General features: G+C 33.8%; 1 long non-coding RNA gene across 2 annotated transcripts; it reads left to right on the top strand.

The window, feature by feature from the left end:
* The first annotated feature begins 259 nt into the window (after positions 1–259).
* LOC107848611 lies at positions 260–5,542 on the top strand. Of its 2 annotated transcripts, XR_001668116.2 has the most exons (5): positions 263–1,047; positions 1,328–1,403; positions 2,879–2,962; positions 4,136–4,244; positions 4,319–5,542. It is a non-coding gene; the product is annotated as an uncharacterized LOC107848611 (long non-coding RNA). The 2 variants fall into 2 exon arrangements; XR_007046969.1 differs by having other exon boundaries at positions 260–1,047; positions 2,879–4,244.
* Positions 5,543–17,813: the final 12,271 nt, after the last annotated feature.

Here is a 17,813-nt window from a genome sequence, read left to right on the forward strand (position 1 = left end):
TGTGCTATAAAAACGATTCAGAAACTCATGTTCCAATAGCTCCCAACTAGATGGAGTTAGGCTCAAGGTTCGTATACCAATCAAAGGAATTTTTCTTTAGGGAACAAACAAATTGTTTGACAAGATAGTCACCATAAGTTCCAGCATTATTACATGTCTCAACAAAGTGTGCGACATGTTATTTCGGGTTCCCTTTGCCCTCAAATTGTTAAAATTTGGGCGGTTGATAACCGATAAACATTTTGAGGCTATTTATCCTTGCAGTGTAGGGCTTGGCATATGCAAGGAAAGACTTGGTGACAGCATCATACTTGTCTTTGAGGGTCTCTTTGATGAATTCCTTCAATTGTTTAATCAGGATTATCCCCTTAGAAGAAACTCGTACCTCTATAGTTGGTGGTGTTTACTTCATAGGGTGTTTTGTCTCGTGATCCTCTGGAGCTTTTCCCACTGCATGGCTAGATTCTTCGCCTATCAGGCTTTCCACTCCATCCACTATCTTATCAATCCTAGCATCTTGATTCAGAACATACTTGGTCAGGCTTTCAATTGCCTTTGTCAGATTCGCAAGCTGCTCCTCCATCGAAGAGGAATCAGTCACCATTGATTGCATGATCACTGGATAGGTTGGAGAGTAACATGGATTATCACATAAGTTGATATTTGAAGGGCTTAACTTATGCGGTGTAAGTGGACATGACACATTTGTTGAACGACCTTCGCTCTTTGCGCCAGAGTATTTGGAACCAAAATGCTCAAGTAGAGCCAGAGTCTTCTTAAGTGATTTTGCGACACTGCTTCCTCCTTCTGAAACACTTGTATTGAATTTCTCCCCTTTTGGGGTTAAAGATCCAAAAACTAAAGTTGGCAAGGACGACACTGGATGTGTTTGTTGTCCTAGCAAGCCTGCCTTGCTCCTTGTGACAGCTCCTAAACATCCAAAAGTAACACTCTCGCTTCCCCCGCCCCCCCAATTGACTCCATTTCCCTCAAATTGACTCCGTCGGCCGGCCATTGCAATTGAGCTGGACTCCGAGATTGAATTGGGTTAGAGTAATTGGTGGATTTTTAGTTTAATGGTGTTCTATTTGCAATAGCTTATATCGGCATTACCTCCTCCTTCTAACTCTGATTTGCAAAATATATGCTTCAGTTTTCATATTTTGCTTTGAAGATCTTCTTGTATTTTTTAATTGTGCAAACCATTATCTGCTCATATCCCTGTCATTTGTCCCATGGATTTTCTTAGTCTATGAAGCTGTGCTTTGAGGAGGTAATGCGTGTAATGGTACTCCGAGATACGTATTTACATTTGTTTATCATGTAGGGAGGAGTTTGAGAAGATTGAAGATTTTGCTTCCAGACTACCAGTTGAGAGTTGGAACTGTTGCAAACTACATACGGTAAATCGCCCACTAGCTCCCATGCTGATATTCTTATTCAAAATATAGGACATGATTTTTTTGTTACCAAAATGAGACTTGGTATCATGTTTCTGAGGTTACATGACTTGTAAAGATATACCAGGATGTGTCTGATATTTTTATTCGAATTGCATTGCTTGCTACGATGCTCATCAGTTTGTTATGAGAATTGTTACAGAATATACCATAATCTATATCTGCAGCTGTTATATCATTGTTCTCTGCTGAATTTTAGTTGTTTGTATAATTGTATTACATGCCTGTTCATTAGCTTGTTGCATAAGGTTGCAGTTTTCCAGTTTTATGTGGCAGGGCTTAGTCTCATAGTCATTCTAGTCTACCCACCCTAGTTCTTGCTTCCCTCCTCATAAAAGACTGGTCATGCCCCATGGTTCACAACATATTTGGTGATGCATTTGAGAATTGCTCTTTGATTCAACTTAGCTGATGATGCGCATAACTTTATCTACAGCATAGTTATGCAGTTGAGTTTAGTGTACCGAGTTACTTCCTTTTTCTTGTATAACTGTAAAGGCAGTATACTCAGATGTCACTTGTGAGATCATTGTAGCTATGTTATTGTGTCGTTATAAGTGTGACACTACATGTTTTTTTGTATGTGTGTCATTAATTGTTGTTGCCTTTTAACTCTAATATTCATATTCAAACTGACGATATTTAAGAACTAAAGTAATGACATTCTTGTAATGGAGGCAAGGGCAAAGCTAGTAGCTATGTTGCTCGGACTCTTCAATAGTGTCAATGAGTGCGTGTCAGATTCGCCAAAACTAGTGTATTTTTGGAGAATCTGACATGGGTGCGGCTTCGAAAGTGAAGAGTCCACGTAACTCAGACTAGTAGTTGCAGAATTTGTAGATTTGTATTCTAGGCACTTGATTAATAAAACAAAGCATTTTGAAAGGACATGCTAATTCCTTTTATTTTCCAGACTTCAACATTCTAAGGGGTCATTTAGCTACCGATTGGAGTTACACAGGTAATAGTAATGTAGATATTAGTTATGCAAATGTTAGGTAAGAATTAGTTATGCAAGATTTAGTTATTCGTGTATTAGTTAAGCGAGATTCTAGATTGTGAACCAAACACCATATTTTGTGTGTTGACTTCTATACATAGCAAAATGAAACCACCCAATATGGTACAAGTTATGCAGTATTTAATACATAAATAAATCACCTCCTAACCAGCAACCGAACGACCCCTCAATACATTTTTAATGTTGGTTTTGTCTCTGTTCATGCTTTCGATAAGTGCAATTGAGCTGGAGAATTTCTCTCATTTTTTCCTTTGTATTCCTCTAAATGGGAAACTGCGATTGTACATTTCCTATGTATATGTCTCAGACATGTTTACTTTGTTGATGTTAGATATCAATCACTATAAGTAAGTACGCTGGCTTAGAGCAGATTTTACCTTGGTTATTTTATCATAAGGTTATTGGTGTATCAAACTTTTTCCTGTTTGTTGAAGAAAAAGCTGCATCCCCCAATATATCTAAAGTGATAGAATCCATTCAAGTAAGTGTTCATATCTCCTTAATATTTCCATTATAATTAAATTTTCGTGAACATTCTGTTTCATCACTTCTACGTTTTTTATTAATATACAAAATGTGTGTACTCTGCAGGGAGTAAAAGGTAGCTGATATTTGCATATTTTATACAGTATTTTGTGCCTATACTATGAAGATGAGGTCTCCATGCAGTAGAGTAGATATTATTTCCAATTGCTTTGAGAAATGTTTGTTATCCCTTCTGTGGGTTTTATTTTCTGTATTTAGCCTTTTATCTGTACGTTGCTAATTAATGATCAAGGAGGAGAGAAACTTTTTGTCCGAAGTTAGATGAGGAAAAGCAAAGTTTATGAACTATTATATGTTAGCATGGGTTGACATGTTCAAACTTGTTGGGAGTATCTTACTTGATAACCTATTATATATCAGGAGCAACTATTCTTTGTGGATGGAGGAGGTTGGTGTAGAGTGACCCGTTTACCTATTACGAGCAAGCAGTAATTACCCATGGTAGCAGTGTCAACATTGTGACTCTCATTCAAACAGTTATATTATGCTTGGTTCTTAGAAGGGAAAGGGAAGGGTAAATGAAAGTGAAGTTCATTCTTTATTTTCCTTACGTGGAACACCAAGCATTTAATTCCTTTATTTGATATACTGGAAGGTAAGTGAATGAGATTACCTCTTTCACCTCCTTTACTAAACAAGAGAAATAACTCTTTCACTTCTCGTTATCCAACCCTTCCTCCTTTCAATCCAAGGGCATTACAGTTCATCCCGAGTACGCTTTGGATCTGTTATTAGTGTTAAATGACTAAATGTACTGAAGGATTGGTTACTGAGCATGGAAGTTTGACTGTAAAAGTGTAACATTTGTCTTCTTGTCTTCTTTCTATTTATAAGTGAGATCAATTCATTCATAGAGATTGCAAAAGAAGAGACTTTCTTTTCAACATTCTTGACTTCTCAATTTTAAAATTACTCGAGAAGTTGAAGGCATTTCATACCGGGTTAAAGAAGAAGTGATTATTCAAGTTACTAACTTAAATCAAACTAAATTTAGAGAGTGAAATTTCCACATGGGCTAGTAGACATGCTTTGTTCCCTATATTTCATCTCACCTCTCTATTAAGTGTATATTATTTGATAAACTGATCTATAATATCTTGTGTCCTAGTCGGATTTGGAATGAAACTTGGCTGGCTGGATTTTTCTACCAACCATGCAACTACGAGTTGTTTGTTAAGCAAACCCTTAACATGGAAATGACCATCGTCATGGCAAGGGTATGATTACAATAACTATGTCTATTTAGTTGTGGTTGCCTTTTGATCCTCTTCATTGCCTTGTAACTCTACAGAAAGTTGGCGTGGACTAGATCATTCATATTGATACTGATGAACTATTGCATCCAGCTGGATCTAGTGAGTATTCTTTACGAAGACTTCTGGCAAATTTACCCGAAGATGTTGATATGGTGATCTTTCCTAAATATGTTAGTAATTGAGCTTGCTCTAGGCTGTCTTCTGACTCTGTCTAAGCATGTTACTATGCACGAATATTCAAAAAGCATGCATTTGCTTTCTTTTCATTTTCTTTGGGATTTTCTTGTCATTGGTATAAGATGGTAAATATTTCAGGAGAGTAGTGTTGAGAGAGATGATGTGAAAGAACCTTTTAGTGAAGTAAGATATCTTTCACTGAATCCCTTTTCTTATTTTTCAAGTTCTAGTGTTTAAATTCAATCATTTGGCTGGAACATCCTCCACTGTTATACATGAAAAGAGATATTCAAAAAATTTGAGATTGAGGATCTGATTTCTCCCAGAATGGATAAATGCTACCTTCAATAATATGAAACCTTTGTAGTGGTAACTTTTGTTTTTCTTTTTATTGAAGTTATTTGTGAAGTTTCAGTATATTGTGTTCATGTAATTTTGGAATTTTGTCTATGAGGTTTGATATTAAAAGTTAGGAGAATGAACTTTAGTGTTGCTGATACATTATTTTTTGTTCTGCACACTACAATTTCTGCTCTTCAATCTGTTCTGCAAGAGGATTTCAACGCCAGTGAAATTGAGGTAATTTGTTTCTTTCCACATATTATCCGTCATTAATTATTGCAGTTATTATTGCCTATGTTGATCACCACGTTAGCGGAGGCGAAAAAGGAGGAAGTGAAGGGAGCACAGTGCTTTTTGCTTGAGTTGAGTTGAGTGAAGTTGAGGAAGGGAAGGGAGCACAGTGATCAAAGAAGTCATTTCTTTTTCTTGTTTGGGGATTGATTTAGCAGTACTTGAGTTGTACCTCTGAATGGTTACCATCACATGTCATGAGATTCATATTCCATTAGATAGTGTAGTTGCTTAATTTTCATATAACTAGCTACTAGGACGAGTGATTTCAGGACAATAGAGATGAGACCTCTGTCACATAACTTATTCCACTTAGTGCCACTGCTCTAGCTACTGCATTGCTTCATATCATAGTTACGGCACCTTTAGCTTATTTTGCAGGACAATGAACTGATCCTGCTGTAAAAGTTTCTAATTATTGTTGGGAAAGAGTACCCTTATTTCATTCATTTCCCCTGTGTGTCTTCTCATCGCAAAATTACGTTGCTACTTGCTATTGCCAAGCTTAATCTTTTTGTCACATATTGGATTGTAGGTTATGTCTAAAGGAATAATTAAATTTGAGCTAAAATTAGAATCTATAATTAGTTATTGAAAATTTATGGGCCCTACTAAATTTAAAAAAAAATAAAAATTACGGGGATTTTAAACCCCTGCAATTTTGAAATAAAAATTTATTATTAAAAGAATTAAATTTAGAGTACTGGGGTCAAACTGCCGCAAATTATTTATGGGTGTCATTAAAAGACCGCTGCAAATTATTTGTCACGGCTCGTATTGTGGGGGGTTTTGGGAACCACCAAAATTATATAAAATTTCCGCAATTTGACATGTTTTTTGTAGTGAACTAATCTAAGATCAAAAATAAATAATTTTTGCTTCATATGTTCATTGTAAATACCATTGTATTATTTTAGAAAAAAAGAATTTTGATCAATCAAACATGAAAGAAAATTATCAATACCAAAGAAAAATTATTATACATAGAACTAATGTATACGAAGTCCTAAATAATTAAAATTACTACTATTAAATATTTAAAAATATCTATACAAAGAACTATACAAATTTTCAAATTAATTCACACGTTCAGTACTAATTGGTTTAAATAAAATCTAAAACTAAAGTGAATGAAAGAAGTCTCCAATAAAAGTGATTTTGAGTTTTCGACAACTTACAACAAATAACTACACAAGATGAAGAAAACTGTACTTAATAAATAGAATTGATGGTAGAAGTTTTCTTTTATTTAAGGTAAAATTATAATTGATTTAGAAGTGTTAAATATTTTATATTTTAGGAGTTATAAACTAGATAGGACATAAATCCTGAAAACCCCCCAAGAAAATATTTCTTCAATTTGAATAGTTATTATTTTTAGAAATTTAATTGGAAGAAATATGTAAAAAGATGATTTTGTCTAAAGGAGAGTCTTTTAATGAAGGGTAAAAACTTTAATTTATTTTTCTAAGGGTCTTCACACTTTTAGTATATTATATTATATTATATATATATGATAAAATAAAAATATTAAATAAAAACACCCCCTATCCTGTTCATCTTCTTCAAGACCCCCACCCTGTTCATCTTCTTCAAACTCATCCCCATACCATCTTCTCCAACCCCCCCTCCCCACCCTCTGCCCGCCCCGCCCCCTTTCTTCATCTTCTACAAATTTTCACCCTATCCTTTCTCTTCGATTCCTTCCCCCCTTTTTTTTTTTTTTTTAAATTCTTATTATCACTAAAGAAAAAACCTTCATTTTACTTCAGAAAATCTTTATTATAATTTTCAAATATGCAATTTAGAATATCCAATTTTTTCTTAAAAAAAATTCTATAAGAAGAGAAATTAGAAGTAGCAAAAAATAGTGGAGTGTTAATGGAGGTTAGAAAAAGAGAGGTAATTACCAAAGATTAAATCAATGATTAAGGACTGAAACGTATTAATGGAGGTTAGAAGAAGAAGAAAGAAAGAGCGGGTGGCTGGGGTGGGGTGGTAGTGATGGTGGTTTGAAAATTAAAAAGGGTTGGGTCTTTTGAAGAAGAACGGGGGGTGGGGAGGGGGTGGGGGTGGGGGATAGTATTTTTTTAAGTATGTAAAATATATATTAGTGAAATTATTCTTTCAAATAACTTTTTACGTGGCTCTGACGTGGCGCGAGTGTAATACACTCTCCATTGTGAGAGTGGTATTTCATTTTGGGGATTGTATTTAATATATGCGAAAGTTGTTTAGGAGGTAAATAATTACCTACAAAGTTAAAGTGTTATAGTAAGTTGTAGCAACAAATTCAGTGGAATTTTTACGTTTTTTTTTCCTAATTTTATTGATATATTTGCTCTTGTTATCCAATTTTAAGGTCATATTTGCTCTCCATTTGTTATGCCTCCATATTCCCACTTATAATTACTTACTTGATGTCTACGTGGATTTTATTTTCCCCTAATTTAATTTAATCACTACTTAAATCACTTTATTCCATCAACGATTAATGCTGATCCACGAAGAGCAAATACATCTTTTTCTTAGAGTATGAAGTAAATATGATCCTTTTTTATTTTAGAAAACTACCTTCATCCGAAAAAATATTTATATTAGGTAATCTAATATAAAATGTTATATAATATTCTATTCACACCTATATTGTTAAGTAATGATATATTAGTTAACTTGAATGCATTTGCATCTCCCGTATGAGAGATGAGTAGGGCAAATTAGGTATAGCGCTTGTTTGGTTCAATTGGTGTGAATGAAAAATGGAGGGACACAACCCTTTGAGGAAAAGACATATTGTTTTAAAAAAGAAGTGACTGTTCGGATAGTTGTGTCTTTCAGAAAAAGACACAATATTTTGAATGAACAGATATAACTCTTTCAAATGATACACCTTTTCGGATGAACCATTGCCACCTTTCGGAAGGAGCATTTTATGGCTATATAAACCTGCATTTTTTTCACTGGTTTAGTATGAAAAATTTCTATATAAGAAAAATATTCTCTTACTTCTAAAAACTCTGTGCGATCATCTCCCATTGAGTGAGTTCGAAGAAAATTAGAAAGTTTGTGGTACCACTACATTCTGGTTGTGAAGCCATTTTATCCTAGGAGAAAAATTCCGCAACATCGGATACTTGAGGGAAATTATTTCCTTAAGGACACTCCGTGAATTCGGAGGACTTGATTTTTTTCTGCTTCATCTATTTTTCTTTAAGAATCTGAAAACACACTTCTTTGAAAGATCATTTTGATCTTGTGTTGAAGGTGTTGGACAACTTCATAAGTGTTCTTGATTTATTCTTGGACTTATGTTGAAGTAGTGTTGCGAAAATACAAATTTTTTGTACTCGAATTACAACAATCTTAAGGAAATAATTTGAAAAAAAAAGATTTTTTTTGCTTGTTTGGTGAAATTTTCTTTTCACTATAGAGTTTTTTTTTTCATAATCTGTATTGTTTCATTTTTTTTCAGGAAATAGTTGAACTTTATATTGATAGTTCTTCAACTTTTTGAACTTGTGTTTGAAGTTCTTGAAACTTCATTTTGATCGTTCATAATTTGGTTGAACTTGTGTTGAAGTTCTTAACATTTGGTTTTGCTATTTTCCAGAAAATAGTTTGAACTTCATTTTGTTGATGTTCATAAGTTGGGTTGAACTTATTGTTAAAAGTTCATAGTTGTAAATACAGAGTTAAAACTTCATTTGATTGTTCATATGTTAATTTGAATATGTGTTTGAAGTTATTGTTGAAAAATATAGATTTTATCAAAATTGAGAAAAACAACATTAAGGAAAGTATAAAAATATTTATTTTTGTGCTTGTTTGGTGAAGGAAAAAAAAAATTATCGCCATTTATAAATCAAGTTTTGGTTAATCTGTATTGGGTTTGATTTTGTGGAGACTAAAATCTTTTGATTTCTACTCCCTAGATTAGAAGAATACAAAAACTTCATCGAGAAATCAGTATGAGAATTTGGTTCGAAGAATATAAAAACTTCACCGATTCATTAAGATCTCTGTATTGGTTTCTAGAGTTTAAAATCTGTGGAATTTCACTCTGTTTGAATTTGATTATGAGTTGAAGTCATAAAAACTTCGTCATGTTTCATAGTTCATTTGATTGATAATTTGAAGATATAAAAACTTCATCGTTGACTAGAAACAAGTTGGCTAAAGATTAAATTCTTTATTGTTAATATTCTGAAATACTAAAGAGTATGTCAAAGATTGACAACAAAATGACGAATGAAACTGAACAATAAATTGATTTGGTTGTGAATGGTGTTGTCCCAATGGCTATCAATGCTGCGTCATTAAGTCGTTCAGGTATTGCTCTAGGAATGAAAACAACAGAGAAATAGAAAAATATTTTGGTGTGAACTTCAAAGAATGGCAGCAAATGATGTCATTTTGACTGGCCAAACTTGCAATGCAAGTGTTCACAAGTATAGATCCTCATATTCTTAAAATAATAATAATAATGACTGGATATCAATTGTCTGATTTGAAATATCTTATGAGTCATTCCAAGATAGATGAGGATAATGAGTTGAATGAAAAAATCATCAATGATGGTTGCAAATCCTGTTAAGGATGATGCTCCAAATAATAAGAAGATGATGAAGTCTTCTGGACAAGAAAAGAGATTAGATAAACATGTTGGAAACAACTAGAAAGATTGAAAATTTATGTGATATGATCACTGAAAGCAATCTAGTTGGATATCTAAATGAATGGTAGTTTAATTTAGGAGCCACTAGACATGTTTGAGCGGACAAAGAAGCTTTTACTACTTATGATTCCATTCATCCCAAAGAAGTGATCTTCATGGGAAATAATTACAACAACCGAGGTTGAAAGAAGTGAAAAATATTCCCAAAAGTGACTTTTGGCAAGGTGTTGACTCTTAACAATGTTCTCCATGTTCCTACTATTAGAAAAAATTTAGTGTCGACAACACTTCTCATTAAAAATGAGTTTAAGTGTGTGTTTGTTTAGGATAAAGTTGTAATAAGCAATAATGAAAGGTATGTAGGTAATGACTACCTCAATGAGGGCCTTTTCAAACTTTATGTAATGGTTTTTGAAATGAAGAAAGTTGAGGCTTCTTCGTACTTGCTAGAGTCAAATGATTTGTGGCATAGTTGTTTAGGACATGTAAACTACAAAAACTTACAAAAACTGATTTACTTAAAAGTTTTGCCAAACTTTGAGTGCAATAAATCAAAACGTCAAACGTGTGTGGAATCAAAGTATGCTAAGCATCCGTATAAGTCTGTTGAAAGGAATTTCAATCCCTTAGACTTAATCCACTCTAACATTTGTGATATAAAGTCAACACCATCTCGTGGTAGAAAAAATATTTTATAACTTTTATTGATGATTGCACTAGATAGTGTTATGTCTATTTGCTAAATAGTAAGGATGGAGCAATAGATGTGTTTAGGCAATATAAAATTGAAGTTGAAAATCATTTAGAGAAAAAGATCAAAACGATAAAAAGTGATAGAGGCGGAGAATATGAATCTCCCTTTGCACAAATATGTGTAGAGAATGGAATTGTCCATCAAACTATAACCCCGTATTCATCTCAATCTAATGGAATTGCGGAAAGAAAAAATTGAACCTTGAAGAAAATGATGAATGCCTTACTAATAAGTTCAGGTTTACCGCGAAACTTATAGGGGGAGCTATCCTTACGGCTAATCGAATACTCAATAGGGTTCCCTATAGTAAGACACAATCAATTTCATATGAAAAATGAAAAGGAAGAAAACCCAACTTGAAATATTTCAAAGTGTGGAGGTGTCTAGCGAAGGTCCAAGTACCTATACCAAAATGGGTAAAGATAGAACCTAAGACAGTGGACTGCGTATTCATAGGATATACTAAAAGTAGCAAAGAATGTCATTTTTTAGTTCATAAATTCGAATATCCGGATATCAATGAAAATATGGTAACTGAATCAGATAATGCTGAATTCTTTAAAATTATTTATCCATATAAAACTAGACATGAACAGTCTAGTGAAGGGTCTAAACAATCTCGAGATGAACCAAGTGAGCATGTACATAATGATTAAAATACAAGATGTAGAATGTCAACTTCGTTTGGATCAGATTCTGTAACATTTCTCTTAGAAGATGAGCGTCAAACTTTTAAAGAAGTGATGACATCTTTGGACTCATCCTTTTGGAAAAAGGCAGTCGATAGTGAGATTGATTCAATCTTAAGCAACCATACGTGAGAGTTGGTTGATCTTCCTCTAGAAAATAAATCTTTAGGTTCTAAATGGATCTTCAAAAGAAAAATGAAAGTTGATGGTACTATTGACTAATAAAGGCAAGACTTATTGTAAAAAAGGCTTTAAAAAAAAGGAAGGCCTTGATTACTTTGATACATACTCGCCAGTAACGAGGATAACGTCAATTCGGATGTTAATTGCCTTGGCGGCAGTATTTGATCTTGAAATCTAACAAATGAATGTGAAAACAGCATTCCTAAATGGAGAATTGGAGGAAGAAATTTATATGAAATAGTCTGAGGGTTTTGTAGTTCCAGAAAAGAAAATAAGGTATGTAAACTTGTTAAGTCACTTTATGGACTAAAACAAGTGCCTAAACAATGGCATGTGAAGTTTGACCAAACCATGTTGGCAAACGGGTTCAAGATTAATGAATGTGATAAGTGTGTTTATATTAAAGACACTCCAAATCAACAAGTCATTATTTTTTTATATGTGGATGATATGTTAATCATCAGTAGAGATATTTCTGACATAAATACAACGAAATAAATGCTCGTGAGCAAGTTCGATATGAAAGATCTTGGAATTGCGGATGTGATCTTAGGAATAAGAATTCATAGAACTTCACAAGGGTTGGCATTGTCACAGTCTCATTATATCAAAAAAGTGCTTGACAAATTCAAGTATTTGGAATTTGGTATTGCCAAGACTCGATTAGATGTGAGCTTCACACTTCAAAAGAATGAAGGCGAAAATGACTCACAATTGGAGTACGCAAGAGTATTGGGATGTTTAATATATATAATAAATTGTACACGACCAGACATAGCATGCACTATTAGCAAGTTGAGTTAGTACACGAGTAATCCCAACAAAACTCATTGAATGGCAATGAAAAGAGTTTTGGTGTATCTTAAATACACCCAAGACTATGTTTTTGCATTATAATAAATATCCTGCAGTACTTGAAGGATATAGTGATGAAAATTGGATCATCGGTTCAAATAAAGTAAGATTCATGAGTGGATACGTATTTCCAATAGGTGGAGGAGCAGTCTCTTGGAAATCATCCAAACAAACATGTATTGCTTTCTCTACGATGGAATCAGAATTTATCGCCTTAGATAAAGCCGGTGAAGAAGTAGAATGGCTCCAAAATTTCTTGGAAGATATTCCTTATTGGCCCAAACCATTGGCACCAGTATGCATACACTGTGATAGTCAAGCAACAATAAGTAGGTCAGAGAGCATGATGTATAACGGTAAATCTCGTCACATAAAACAGAGACATAATACCGTTAGAGAACTTTTCTCTAGTAGAATTATCACTGTTGACTATGTAAAGTCAAAGGATAATATGTCGGATCCATTTACGAAAGGCCTATCTAGAGAAGGAGTTGAAAAGACATCCAAGAAAAATGGGTTTACGGCCTAGGACAAGTCAGCATGGTGGGAACTCTACCTAGCACACTGGAGATCCCAAGAGCTAGGTTCAAGGAGATCAAACAAAATTATGTCTGGTAGGTTCGACATTGTCAATATACCCAACCCATTCTCATGATGTAAATAATATTTAGTAAATAAGGATAAGACTTATGGTGTGAAGTCTTTTAATGATTATTTAAATTTGGCAAATTTGACCAAAGATTTTAATCTACAGGATTAAACATTTAGAAATCACCTATGTGAGGGCAAATTCAAATCTGCTTCAAGGAGAATATTGGTAAAGACCTATTCTCTAAGCTCTCATGAGACCGGGATGTGTTGCTGAAATGAAAAAAACTGTGAGAACCATAAACGGTAAAAGGATAGTTGTGTGACATGTGTTGTCTAGGTGTACATTAAAGCTCGATGGTTCAAAGATATCAAATCTATCGATTGACCGAGTGCACTCGATGCATGTTCACTATGAAAAGTTCAAAGGGAAATCCACTTATCCAGATGCAATCAGTCTTTGTTTGATGATCACATACTTGTCCACAAAGTTTTATAAGGAATAGCCATTTCCCATTCATATAGGGATTGTTGGGTTCATTTAACGTGAATGGAAAATTGAGGGACACAACCGTTTGAGGAAAAGACATATTATTTTGAAAAAGGAGCGACTGTTCGGCTAGTTATGTCTATTCAAAAAAAGATATAATGTTTCGAATGAACAGCCATAACTCTTCCAAAGGATACACCTTTTCGGATGAACCATTGCCACCTTTCGGAAGAGACATTTTATGGCTATATAAACCTGCATTTTTTCCACAGGTTCAGTATGAAAAATTTCTGTATAAGAAAAATATTCTTTTGCTTCTAAAAACTCTGTGTAATCATCTCCTGTAGAGTGAGTTCGAAGAAAACCAAAAATTTTGTAGTACCGCTACATTCTGGTTGTGAAGCCATTTTATCTTGGGAGAAAAATTCTGCAACCTCGGATACTTAAGGGGAATTATTTCCTTAAGGACACTCTATGAATTTTGAGGACTTGGCTTTTTTCCGCTTCATCTATTTTTCTTTAAGAAACTGAAAACACATTTCTTTGAAAGATCATTTTGATCTTGTGTTGAAGGTGTTGGACAACTTCATAAGTGTTCTTGATTTATTCTTGAACTTATGTTGAAGTAGTATTGTGAAAATACAAATTTTGTATACTCAAATTACAACATTTCTATCTTAGTGGCAAATTCTGTCCACAGAGAGCGAATCTTATTCATTTAACCCAAGTTTTATCTCTAACTTTCCTCTCTCGTGTTTCATTAAAGATTATTCATTTATCATATTGGTCGCGAACCAATAAAATAGTAAGTGCAAGATTATATGGTAGTAAAGCAATAACAACTTCTATCGCAATATATAACGCTCATACTTTGACCATAACCCTAGAACAAGGGTATTTAGTGATTCATAATTTGATTACACTTGAAAATATTCATGTTTTGAGTAAGAAATAATGCTAAGTAAAAGAAAAGAGAAGTAATCTACATGTATTTGATAGGTGCTCTAAAATTTTGATGTCTGCAAAAAAATCCAAGGATAAGCTTTTGTACTATGGGGAAATAACTAAGAGAGGTACCAAAATGGGTGGGCAAAAGTAGAGTCTTTGGGCATGTCTGGATAGCCTCATGCTGCGAGGGGCCTAAATCACCCTAGACCTCGTACGATGAGGCTTCTGGCTTTGCTCAGTATTTCAGTTGATTGTCACAAAGCTTCAGAGTACCTAATTTTCATCGGGCTCTTTACTTCTTGGGTTACACTGCGAGGCATTTGTACTTCACCTTGGGCCTTGCGTGGTGAGGCTTCTCTATCCCTTCCATACTTGACTTTTTTTAGGAATTTCTCCTACAAATCACATATCACATTGAATTAAATCTAAAATACAAGATTGAATAACAATTAAGGGTGACAACAAATTTTTAAAACTTAAAATAAGTTATACAAATCTTAAATATTGAGTAGAGGTGACAATTTTAAGATTAGTGTTAATGACACTAATTTTAAAACTTTCAAGTTTTAGTATTTACACAAAGACCTTACTTTCCCCACCCACCACTCCCCTTCCACACCCCTTCTAATGTCGTCGCCTCTGTCACCACCACTACCGTCAATACCTCCTCTTCTTCCTCCTCCTACACCACCACCATCATCACCTCTTCCTCTTCTTTCTCCACCATTATCACTATTTCTTCCTTCTACACCATCACTACTATTATTTTTGTAGACGACCACCACTACCTCCACCAACACAACTATCATTTTCTTCGTTGGCTCCTCCTCTACCACACCTTCTGTCAAAAAATTAAGCAATTGCACCAATTATCGTAGTTGCTGCAACAACTATAATAATTGTTGCAACACAACAGTTATAGTAGTTGCTGCAACATACTATAATTATTGTGGCAAATATAGTAGTTGTTGAAGCAATTACCATATTTGCTAAAGCAACTATTGTAGTTGGTTAATTTTCTGCAGAGTTTTTTTAATTATTTTTTATATATAAATATATTTTAAAAAGTTCTTAGCATCAAAAGAAAATGTTCCATAAAAATAAAAACAAAGAAGGAGAAAGAGAAGAAGAAGACACAATAAAAAGGATAAAAGTCTTAGTAGCCGCATCGACGACAAAGAAAAAGAAGAAGAAGAACTGAAAAAGAAGAAATTCTGGAGAGAGAAAGAAAATAATAATAAGAAGAAGAATACAAGGGAGAAATAAATTTGAAGAGGGAAAAAAAAAAAAGGATAATTGTAAAGATAAAGTAGGGGAAAGTTTTAGATTTTAAAATTTGAAATGGAAGGGAACATTTTTTTAAAGATTAAAAGTTTTAAAAAATTATATTCCACACTCAAGATTGACTTAATGGAAATTAAAGTAAAACTTTAACCTTTGCTAGTAAAAGTTGTCACCTTTTTCAATTTCAACATTTGTCACCTCACATTCAATTTGATTAATTGAATGTATTATGCGGTTGTTGTTCGCCCTTGTTGAATTGGGGGTCGATCATTATTTTCCTATTGGTCCTTTAAAAATTTAACTTATTAATAATTGGCATATATGATAATAAATAGTTCAGTTGATATCCAATGTGAAATTCATAAATTATATAAATAAAATTTGAAATTTAATTACAAATATTAAATCAAATATAAAAAAATTAGCATTTTGATTTTGAATTTTAGGTTGGCAATATTGTAAGAGGCAGTTTGGAACTTGTGCTAAAGGGGGACATTGGGAAACTACCTTGAGGCACTCGTGTGAGGCTTAGTTCTATGAGGTTTTGACCTTAAGTGCCCGATTATACGATTGAAACACCTAACACCCAACATTCTAGACTCGCGTAATAGCTCTTACACAAATTATAAATTATGTGTCAACTTCCTTAATCAACATTGTGGACCCTTAATAATTTTTAAATAAATAAATAATGCTTGATAATTTTTATCATCTACCAAAATAAGAAGATTGAGAGTAACTCAAATAACAAATCTCTTAAAAATATGTAGCCAAATTTTACTTCTTTAGCTTGTCATATTCTTCATGTTTTTGTCTCGTGTCTCAAAGTTGTCATATTTTATTATTTATATTTAAAATTAATTTTATTTTTATTCACGAAAGAATTATATTTTAATTATATGTTGATTAAGTTTATCAAGTATTTTCCTTTTGGTGGAGTAAATTGCATAAATTAATAAATTTTAATCAATTGTGTTTCTTTTATTGCTTGAAAGTTAAAATGACTTGATTTGCATCTGATAATAATGTTATATTTGTAATACCCGTGCCATTTCCTAGCTAGAAATCATCTTAAGAATGGTAGGACTTACTTTGAAATGCAAATTTGTTTTTGTACATGCAGTATTTTTGAGATTTTCACTTTCTATTACGTGAGAAATTGAGTTGGCTTTCCAATGATACCAATTTCGTCCAAATTCGACTTCAGACGAAGGAGTTATGGATGTTTTACTCGAAACTATCAAAATCGCCCAGGCGCGACGGCCCAGTTGGCGGACCATCAAAATAGTGACGGACCACCACTTGGACCATCACTTCCAAGGCAGAAGGGCCCCATTCTGGTTAAGGCCTGGCGGCCAAGTTGACGGACCGTCAACTTGGTGACGGACCACCACTTGGACCGTCAAAGCCATGCCAGTTGAGCCATATTCTGGATAAGGTGTGACGGACGAGTTGATGGACCACCAGATATTTGACGGACTCTCACTCATACCGTCAACCGTTATCCAGTGAAGCCCATTTCTAGTCCACGTCTGACGGGCTTAATGACGGTCCACCAAGAGTCTGAGGGACCATCAGTCGGACCGTCACACTCCAATTACACCCGATTTCAACCACTTTTAGTCATTCTTTCACTATAAACAGCTAGGGTTTCTCCCTAAATTAAATCTTCAAGACCAAGACTAAATCTACTTCAAGAATCAAAGGATTTTAAATCCTTCCAGTTCAAAAACATCAAGAACCTTGAGTCAGGTATGCGTAGTGTTCATCTATGGACCCTTTTTGTTCATAGAGTTCAAGAACCATGATTTTAAATGAGAAACTTTGATTTCCTTATTTCTATGTGATGTTGTTCATGTCAATGGCCATTTTTTAAACTTCAGAATATTATTTTAAGATGATTTCCGTGAAGTATGCATGTTTGTGGTTAAAACCCATGAAATTGGGTGGTTCAAGATGATTAATATTTGTTAAGAAAACCTATGCCCAAGGTGTGCATTCAAGGTGTTTGTTAAAATGCCTAGGATGCTAGAAGTCCATATTTACATAATTTTATGATACCTAAATGACAAGTCCATATTAGCTATACACTCAATATGAATTCCATGCTATTTATGTGTTGCTATTGTTGTGGAGTGAAGCACGTGTGATAATGGAATTATAGAACATATACACGAAATGTATCCATATTTTCCCTACCATGTTTGAGATGTTGAATAGACTCATGAAGTACACTATCCCTTACTTATGATAT

Source organism: Capsicum annuum, chromosome 11 (assembly GCF_002878395.1).
Source record: "Capsicum annuum cultivar UCD-10X-F1 chromosome 11, UCD10Xv1.1, whole genome shotgun sequence".
NCBI lineage: Eukaryota > Viridiplantae > Streptophyta > Magnoliopsida > Solanales > Solanaceae > Capsicum > Capsicum annuum.